The following is a 10079-nucleotide window of genomic DNA, read 5'->3' as shown; positions in this document are numbered from 1 at the left end:
TTGTACATGCCATCGTCTACAGTGAATTTGTATATATCGGCCATCAGTTTTAAAATAAGGTTAACCAATAAGAAGATCTGTCTCAATAATTTGTTATAAAAAAATTATTAATGGAATGGCAAGGTAAAAGTTAAAAAGACCTGATTAAGATTACATTATGTACCTATATCTATTAGAAAATATATAAAAAAAAAGATTTTGCCCTCATTCTGTATCTCGAAATATGAAGCTTCCTTATTTTATAGTGCCTTTTCAATTGGAACTTTTGCATTTCAGCAAAAAAGAGAATGACACTTGCATTTTGCAGGGAAGGGTCTTATGAAACTAATCATGCCATTTAAATTGGAAATGTGGATGTTATTATAATATCAAAATATACTTGGCTTCTTCAAAAACAGATCAGTTAGGTAGAGGGACATAACTTATTATTGCCCGATAATTAACTAATGAATTTTGTCCGGTTGAATTTTTGCAAGAGTATATAAAAATTCGGCCTCAAATTAGTGGTCAATTATATTGCCATTTTGATGGTTTCCCGCTGACTCGATATCAGTTCTCATAGATTTTAATATAAAGACCTAAGGTATATTGACTCTAATTAATCAATGTATGCTACATATATAATAGATATAAGATACTTACAGCTATCTGAACGAGAAAATATGGAAACAATTAAAATAACTGTTTCTTTTATTCTAATTTCCATGCTGAATTAATTTTTTTCTTTAACATAAGAACATGAAGAAACCGTCTCGGCTATTTAAGTTGAAACGTGTACGTCATGATCAGATACAGATCAGTTAACAGATATCTTAAATGATTTAAAATGTAATGACATGAACAATTCAATGCAGTGTCATTTAAGAAAAGGAAATATTGATTAGATTATATAATATAAGGTGTTGGATGTCGATGGAATTCTACTTAAACGTTAACCAAATCACTTATCAAAATTAAAGGATTATGCCTTTTTGTGCTTCTTTGTTACATGTGTTTGTTTTTATAGTGACAATGGTGACTGCTATACCACTATTTTTGACATTTTACCATTTGTGTCTGTTTGTTTTGCTCACCCATGGTTATCAATATCATGGAATTTGATGCGACTGTCATAAAAGTGAGAGGTTTAACTAGCTGTAAACAAGGTTCAATCAACCATTTTCTACATAAGAAAATACCTGTACCAAGTCATGAATATGACAGTTATTATCCATCCGTTTCATGTGTTTGAGCATTTGATTTTGCCCTTTGATTATTTTTTCAAACAATTAAATTATATATAACCGAAATGAAAGAATATGCATTCCGTTAAAAATATTTTGATGTCAAATTTTATACTAAAACCATTTAACATTTTGCATATTTACACACTTAAAACCACATCACGTTCTAGTTCTTAAAGTTGCACGTAAAATTGTGCGCCGCAACAAACGCAGATACAAAAAAAAATTAGGACAAGAAACAAGGAGCGCAAGCGTCGAAAAATTAAATATTCAAGTTAGACATGTAAAATGTCTTTCCAAACATTATTTTAAACGATCTTTTTCGTCGAGTTTAGCGCTTTATGTTACCCGCCAAACAATCATTGGAAATAAACAAATTGTCAAAATTGTTTTTTTATAAAAAATCAGAATGAGTACTATTTGTGGCTTATTTTCTATTCAGTCACTATATCAACTATGATTCCGGCTGATATTGGGCAATACATTCTTATTTTAAATTTAAGCTAAAAAAAGGGAATAACTGTTTGGCCTTACCGAACCTCCTCCTTTACAATATCACATTCAGCTTCATTTGGAACAGTGCGTTTCTCGCAGTATTGGCTATTGTTTATTATAAACTAAATGAAAGATTATCCCTCAAAATTATTTTATCAAATTCGAGGGAATTTCACACTGTCTAAGATATAAATAAATTATTTCTGTAATCCTATCAAAGTTTACTATCCTTCAGTTCATAATAGGTTTGAGTCAATAGGAAAGAAAGGTTCTGGTTCTCTTTGCTTTAAGCGGGATGTAAAGTTTGTTTATACACATATTATCATATGTCCTAATAATTTGCATTTGATTGCATTTTCTTTGCATACTCTTATTTGTTTTATCGGTATTGCCCATGGGCTTATGGTGTGACGTATATATTTGCAGAAAGATGACTAATGCGTTAAGTATTATATTGCAACCATTATTTGCGACATCAGTAAATGTCAGAAATATAGAAATGATATTTTTATTCATTTGCTGTGTTTCAACTTTTTGTTTTGCCATTTGATAAAAGACTTTCCGTGTAGAATTTTCCTTAAAGTTCCTTAATCAAATATTGTTAAATGAAGTAAAATATAATACACATTTATTGAAACGGATTCTAAATAAAACAATCGAAAAACAGTGTAATAAAACAGTATTGTCAACTATTGACAAAATAAATTTTGATATCATTTTAGAACATTCTTTTTGTACAGATTGTAAAATCTTATCATATTTTAATAATGTTAAAAAACTTTTTAATTTTAATTTTAATTGTTAGCTAAAAAATAAACTACTTCGAACAAAAAGTTAAAAGCCAAATTTAATACCTACCTTTAATTCTACCAAACATAAAGAATTCAATAACAATGCATTCATAAGTAAAATAATCCAATATCATGGCATAAGCCATCTGCAAGTTCCCATCAAATTTGCATGATTTAACGTCATTACATAGCTTGCAATATTTGAAAAGCAATTAAAAAAAACACACACAGTGACGTAAAAGCCTGAATTTGTTTTGTATATGCATCAATATAAGCATGTTATTTTCACTAAAATTGTCATTCTTGAATGCAATGCTAGAAAGTTGAGAATAGCTTCGATCGAAAAATAAAATAACATGTTTTGAAATATAATTATAATGTAAGGCAGATATATATGTTTGAGAATCACATGCCGAGTACAAAACCTAAAAAATATTCAATGTTTTTTTTTATTGTTTAGTCATTTAATTCTACATAGTATATGAATAACAAAAGGTATAAATGATAGTAACACATATTGAATTTCTTTTAACTTACAAATACATGTTTCAATAGTTGTGTAATACTGTTGACACTAGTTCTAAATACATTTGGTAATAACATGGATGATGTCAATAAAATAAATAAGTTTAAATCCCCTGTTTTTTTCTGACAAAACATTATTGACAGTTGTTTTTCCTTCGCTCCGTTGGTTGATAAAGTCTACAGTTCTTTTGCGTCAAGTTTCATGAATTAACATTGCAGTAATGTTGTTAATGATGTTAATACTTTTTTCAACGAGGAAATCAGTAAATCATTCTACATGTTCTATGTTATCTAATTCTTTTTTCAATACGATATATCAAAGATACTTAAAAGGTCCTCTCCACTGTAGGGCTTATCTAAGCATGTAATATACTAAAATCTGTGTTCTAAATCAAGATTATTGTTGTACTCTCTAAGTGTATTTCTCAGTATTTTATTTTGATATAATTATTTGAAAATAATATCTTTTAAATATCTGGTATCATCATATCACTTTGATATAGTCAAACAATTCAATGATATTTATTGAAACTTTCCAACAACATATATTTATGAATTATTAAAAATATCGATAGTTATTTAAGCAATTTGATTGGATCTTGTTTTTGGTGTTGCATATTTAAAAGTTGTATTGCATTTATCTCAACACATTGGCTACGTTTCACAATGAACATGCAATGTCTTCTGTTAATAATAACTATAATAATTTTAACTACAACACACACTTACTGTACCATGCATGGTGAAGTTAAAACAAAGAAAACAAGTACCTTTACAATCACTAGTGGAGAAACTATTATATCTTCAGAATACACAACAGACGTTTATTCAAAATCACAGACAGAATGCGCAGCGATGTGTGTATTACATGATAGATGTTGTGTTGCCAGTTTTTCTCAAGAATCGATATGTCGTCTTGATAAAGCAGACAACTGTTGTGTTGCCACCAACACTGCCATTGGTTGGAGCGTTATGACTAGAAACCAGTACAGTAAGTGTCTTAAACCCGAACTATTTATTAACATAATAAGACTATTTTTTATTGTTAAGGACTTTTTAAAAGTTCAAATCATTCATTTTACGATACCTGATTTTCTCATTCTAAAAATAATAAAAAAAATGATAAACATTGAATAACTAAACAATTATTGTAATTTTAACCTTTACAATAGCATGTATGAGAACAAACTTTCAAACACACTATAATAGTAAATTATTTTGTTGCAAAATTGAAAAAAAATCATCAAATAATTCTGCATGTTATGGAAAACATCTCTTCTGAACCACTAATAAATTTTGAAATTATAAATGCGTCATCTGTGATGATAATATTGAAAAAAAAATCAATAATCCCGTTTTAGGGTTTTCCCAAGTCGGTATCATAACATTTATGTTTTACCTTTAGAGTAAATATAAAGGTCACATCCTCACTGGTTGGGTATATTCATGAGATATAGTACATGTAATAGTGAAAAATTAATATTTCTCGGTCATAATATATGTACGTGTAGACAACCACAGTAATTTAACACAACACTATACACGTACATGTAGATGCATGAAATTAGCTGAAATATTGTAATATTTCTAGTCATTTCAATGTTTCTAAAATAATATGAATCAAAACACACATTAAGTAGATTATCATGTCAACAAAACATGTTTTATCAGGTCCCAAGAAAATAAATATATATATAGGATGAAATTATTCGTCAAAATTAATAATGTGCAGCTCTAACTAAAGTGAGTCACTAAGAACGAACACATATACCTACGAGTGAAAATGAAAGATGAAAATTGTCTGCATACTGGTATCGTCTCAAAAATTATTTGAGAAACAGATTCCACCGGATTCCACAATCGAATCACATTCAATACGATATTTCTCCTCTCTCAAAAGTTAAAGTTTTAATATTCTAAACGTTCGACGAGCGTAACGTTTAATAATAAAAAATAAAACTATCTCGAGTGAATGAAAATATCGTAAGACACTCGACTTCCAGTGGTAATTCTATCTATGTATATAAATTTAATGATATCATAACAATTTAACAGTTTATTATATGAGATTGGAGATTTCAAATTTAGTTTGACATGCACAAAAATAGAGTATCTTTGCATCGGAACTAAACACATTTATTCTAAAAACAGTTGTTGGCATGACACGGGTTATTTTCTTCTCATATATGTTATGATGGTATGATACTAAACCCCTAACGGGAAGGATTGTGCCTGATGTTCATATGATGAAATCATAATCTTTCAGTCAGTTTAGTTGAAGTCTGGAGCTGGTATGTCAGTTAACTGCTAGTAGTCTGTTGTTATTTATGTATAATGGTCATTTTGTTTATTTTCTTTGGTTACATCTTCTGACATCAGACTCGGATTTCTCCTGAACTGAATTTTAATGTGCGTATTGTTATGCGTTTACTTTACTACATTGGTTAGAGGTATAGGGGGAGGGTTGAGATCTCACAAACATGTTTAACCCCGCCGCATTTTTGCGCCTGTCCCAAGTCAGGAGCCTCTGGCCTTTGTTAGTCTTGTATTATTTTAATTTTAGTTTCTTGTGTACAATTTGGAAATTAGTATGGCGTTCATTATCACTGGACTACATTTGTAGTATATATTTGTTTAGGGGCCAGCTGAAGGTCGCCTCCGGGTGCGGGAATTTCTCGCTACATTGAAGACCTGTTGGTGACCCTCTGCTGTTGTTTTTTATTTGGGCGGGTTGTTGTCTCTTTGACACATTCCCCATTTCCATTCTCAATTTTATTAAGTCTATATTGCTGATAACATTTATAAAACCCAGTACTTTCATTAGTGAATCATTTCTAAACTGACATTCACAAGGCTGTTGCATTTTATTTATGACAACTTTTTAGTATATAACAGCATCGAGTCTGTTTACCAGCTGTAAAAGAAGAGAAAACACATAAATAATTGAGAGGGTATTATATTGGATGATAGATGTTTTATTGATAGTCATATCATATGTATGTATTACTTATACTATATATTGGTATCTGGTATTCAGATTTGTTTAGATCTATATTAAGTTACAGTGATTACTTCACTTCTTATAGTTCAGCGTGACGTTTCCAACAGTAAAATCAAACAAGATTTACGATATAATCAGCGTGTCAGAAATTTAAACACAAAAAATACACAAGGTTGTGAAAAAAGGATTTTGTTAGTTAGATTAAAAATGAACATGATAAAAAGATTTTTAAAAAAATAATACGTAAATTTTCGAAGAGCAAACATCTGATTTTGTAAGAAAATATTACTTACGATGGAGGTTTTGCATGCCACAAAACCAGGTTCAATCCACTATTTTTTCTTTTGAAAATAAGTCCTGTACCAAGTTAGGAATATGGCCATTGTTATATTATAGTTCGTTTCTGTGTATGTTACATTTAAACGTTGTGTATCTGTTGTGTAGTTTGTTTTCTCTTATATTTGAGTGTAAATTCACATTACTGTAAGACATGTCACGATACTTTTCTATCCCAAATTCATGTATTTGGTTTTGATGTTATATTTGTTATTCTCATCGGATTTTGTCTAATGCTTAGTTCGTTTCTGTGTGTGTTACATTTTTATGTTGTGTCGTTGTTCTCCTCTTATATTTAATGCGTTTCCCTCAGTTTTAGTTTGTTACCCCGAATTTGCTTTTTTCCATCGATTTACGAGTTTTGAACAGAGGTATACTACTGTTGCCTTTATTTACAGTTACAATGCCATGTGCAGAATACATTCACTTTGGTGTTTCCTCGTACTACATTTTCGAGGAGCTTTTACAATGGGAAGAAGCGAAGGTAAGTATCAAATTGTCTAAATGTTTATATTGACATTGTGTTATTGACAAATCAAACATTATTGCTGAATAATGATACAAATTGATATTCTAATTGATTAACTATGCAACGTTTTAAACTTGATAAAGTATGGTTCTCATTGATACAAACGTAATACATAAGTACCAATAGAAAATAAAAATAAAACTTTCTGCATTTGCACTTGTGAACTGCTTTTCTGCATTTACTTTCACTATGAACACTCAAACCTAAGAAAACTAAGAAAAAACTAAAACACTAGAAAAAATTATGACGGAGGTTAAACTTTAACATACAAAAAATAGTCAAATTAAGATAAGGTCAGTTGTGTCTATGGATTTCTATAGTCTAGTTATTTTATTACTTGTATGATTTCCAAATATATCAACAGAAAATTGAGAAATGTATGATAAAAACCATGTGGGTGACTAATCATATCCTTTTTGGCCTAATAATACACAAGCAGCAGAATCGACTCAGTATGAGGTCTTGAAAATTGTTATAAATTTAGGGCGTCCAAAGCAATATTTTGCCTAGTAAAAAGGAAAATCTGAAAAAGCAAGCAATAACACAAACATAACATGGAAAACTAAAGACTGAGCATCAAGAACTCAAGAATATAAAATACATCAAATGAATAAATGTCTTTCTTAACAAGGTACCATAACATATAACCGATAAATCTTTAATCCCTAAAGTTGTTAAATAAGGATCATACGTTAAAAGGAACGATTTTCTCGAATTGTCGATACAGTTAATACGTTATACGATAACCAAAACCAACATATTTGGTTGACCGATGTGTATGTTTATGTGTATAAAACAACAGACGCAATTGCTTTCTGTAAAAAGTCAAATCATTAAAATACTGAACTCCGAGAAAAATTCAAAATGAAAAGTCCATAATCAAATGGCAAAAATAAAAACACATCAAACAAATAGATAACATTTCTCACATTCCTGACTTAATACAGGCATTTTCTAGTGTAGAAAATGGTGGATTAAACCTGTCTTATAGCTAGCTAAACATATCACTTGTATGATAGTCGCATTAAATTGCATTATATTGACAACAATATGTGAACAAAACAAACATACATACATGTAATAGGTAAAAATAACACAATGACGGGATGTATAAATACAGAGTCACTCCAAATGAATATCACCAAAAACTTGACTAAACATGAAATGCAATATTTTAAAAAGACAATTAAAAGAATACCATAACACTTTCATTTGACTGTATCAAGATGATAAACCACGTCAGTACCAAGAATATATACTTCAAGTCCATCGTGTACTATTTGTGAAGTTAATACGGAAAATTTATCAACAAAGTCTTGGTACCTTCCGATGACTGTTTTTGAAAAAGGAAGACGAGACGTTCTTTGACCTACCCCTGGTTTATCAATTTTCTGCTCAGGCTCTTGTGACATTTTTACAAAGTCTGAGTAGGAGTTTCAAGCACTTGACTAACGAATAAGTTGGGAAATGTATAGATACCAGATCATTCGATAAGTCTGAACATTTACTAAAAGCCTTATTCACGATTTTAAAATTCCGAAAGTGGTTTTGAATTCCAATTGATTCGCACAAAGCAAGACATGATTTTCCCGACGACTCGATCAGTTTCGATTATTTGGAATTATGCAATTTCTTATATTTTTCTTTTTATAACATTAGTTTTGTTCTTGATCTTTTTAGGAAAATTGTGAAAGCCTGAGAGGGAAACTGGTGGAACTCGAAACATTTGAAGAGAATCAGTTCATTAAAGATGAATTGATGACCAGAAATACCGGAGGTGAAATTATATCATATGCATATTGGGTCTTTTGTGATTTTCAATGTTACAGTTTAATTGGCCTTTACATTTTGTAGACACAATAATCATATGGTGTTTAAAGTTATAAGCTAGGTATCTTTGAGGACTTTTATTAAAAAACATAAGTTAAGTGAGGTATAACATGTATATGAGGTTTACTCATCTATACATTTCCCAACTTATTCGTGTTGCTTTTTATTTAGTTTTCTATGTTGTGTCATGTGTACTATTGTTTGTATGTTTGTCTTTTTCGTTTTTAGCCATGGCGTTCTCAGTTTGTTTTCGATTTATGAGTTTGACTGTCCCTCTGGTATCTTTCGTCCCTCTTTTATGTCAATGAAACACTGGCACTATTTTATATAAGTGTAAAATGATAGCTTTTTGTATGCTGATTTCAAAATATATTGTCTCTTACACTTGTTTAAAAAAGAAAAATAATTTGTTACTTCCTGTCTGAAAATGTGCACTTCCGGTATTATTGATAGTTTACTTGACACTAATTTTAAAAAGATACATAGTTTTGTATAATTGTTACATTAAATAAGTACAAATAATATCTACTTACGGTTTACACATGGTCATTTCCGGTTGCCATTTTCAAAGTCATTTGGCTTTCCACCTAATGAAAAAAGTCCCATGGCTTTATCATGTATAAATGTGTAATTAAAGCTTAGGTTAAAATCTAGAACGTCAAATTTACATATGAACTTGACCTTATTTTCAAGGTCATCAGACAAAGACTTTGTATAAAAGACTTTAGGTCTCTTCAATGTATTGTTCATAAGTTATATTACAATACCTTTTACACTAAACATTTAAGGGACGAAAACCCCTAGTGAAAGTTTACACTTCGCTTCGAATATCATAAACCTATTTACACCGATCACAAGTTACAATTAAGTGAAAATCTTTTGTCGACATCTTTTAAAGTTTCAAAGGAGAAGCATGCACAAGCAAATCAAAACAAGAAACATGACCTTGAACGTTGACCCTGACCTTTTTTATACGCCCGTCAAAATTTTGACGGGGCGTATTATGGTAAACAAATGTCCGGTGTCCGTCCGTCTGTCCGTCTGTCTGTCCGGCGTAAACATGTCGCACCGTAACTTGAGAACGACTTATCTAAATTTTATGAAACTTAATATAGTTGTTTTTTTACGCCCGTCGTCTTTTAGACGGGACGTAATTATGGTATACCGTTGTCCGTCCGTCCGTCCGTTTGTCCGTCCGTCCGTCCGTCCGTCCGTCGTCCACACTTCGGACAATAACTCAAAAACACTTTCACCAATTCCCATGAAATTTAAGTGAATTGTTTATATCTATTGACGTAAGCTCCCTTTCGTTTTTTTTATTTCAGATTTTAAGTTTTGGATTTATGGGG

At 30.5% G+C, this 10079-nt stretch overlaps 1 long non-coding RNA gene across 1 annotated transcript; it reads left to right on the top strand.

Annotated features, from left to right (window-relative positions):
• The first annotated feature begins 3739 nt into the window (after nt 1-3739).
• On the top strand, nt 3740-8677 carry LOC143078377 (uncharacterized). The gene is made up of 3 exons (XR_012979198.1): nt 3740-4025; nt 6770-6855; nt 8581-8677. It is a non-coding gene; the product is annotated as an uncharacterized LOC143078377 (long non-coding RNA).
• Nucleotides 8678-10079: the final 1402 nt, after the last annotated feature.

The sequence above is a fragment of the Mytilus galloprovincialis genome, chromosome 6, assembly GCF_965363235.1.
Source record: "Mytilus galloprovincialis chromosome 6, xbMytGall1.hap1.1, whole genome shotgun sequence".
NCBI classification, from domain to species: Eukaryota; Metazoa; Mollusca; class Bivalvia; order Mytilida; family Mytilidae; genus Mytilus; species Mytilus galloprovincialis.
Note: the sequence above shows the minus strand (reverse complement) of the source record. Positions and strands in the feature narration are given on the sequence as shown.